The 282-nt window shown below is 35.5% G+C and overlaps 1 protein-coding gene across 1 annotated transcript in view; it reads right to left on the reverse strand.

The window, feature by feature from the left end:
• LOC119588643 (clustered mitochondria protein homolog) overlaps positions 1–282 on the reverse strand; it is a gene marked incomplete in the record, with an annotated part of 24,545 nt that overhangs the window by 12,787 nt on the left and 11,476 nt on the right.

Raw genomic sequence — 282 nt, forward strand, 5'->3', positions numbered from 1 at the left:
TGATAATACAAATAGAAGGAGAATTAAGATTATTTTTCTTGAAAATTCAAGGAATGGGGTAAACATGTGACATTATAGAGAACATACTGAATCAGTGCCCTGGGACAATTTCATGATGATAAATGTATTTCATGAAAATATATCAAAGAGAAATTGAGTACTTGGCAACTTTACCCATCTCCCCTCCATCCATGCATGGCATTTGGGCCAGTTTGTTAATAAGCAAAGCTGACTGACATGTGGAACTACAAACATACATGCATGCACATATGCCTACACAAA

This window comes from Penaeus monodon, chromosome 24 (genome assembly GCF_015228065.2).
Source record: "Penaeus monodon isolate SGIC_2016 chromosome 24, NSTDA_Pmon_1, whole genome shotgun sequence".
NCBI classification, from domain to species: Eukaryota; Metazoa; Arthropoda; class Malacostraca; order Decapoda; family Penaeidae; genus Penaeus; species Penaeus monodon.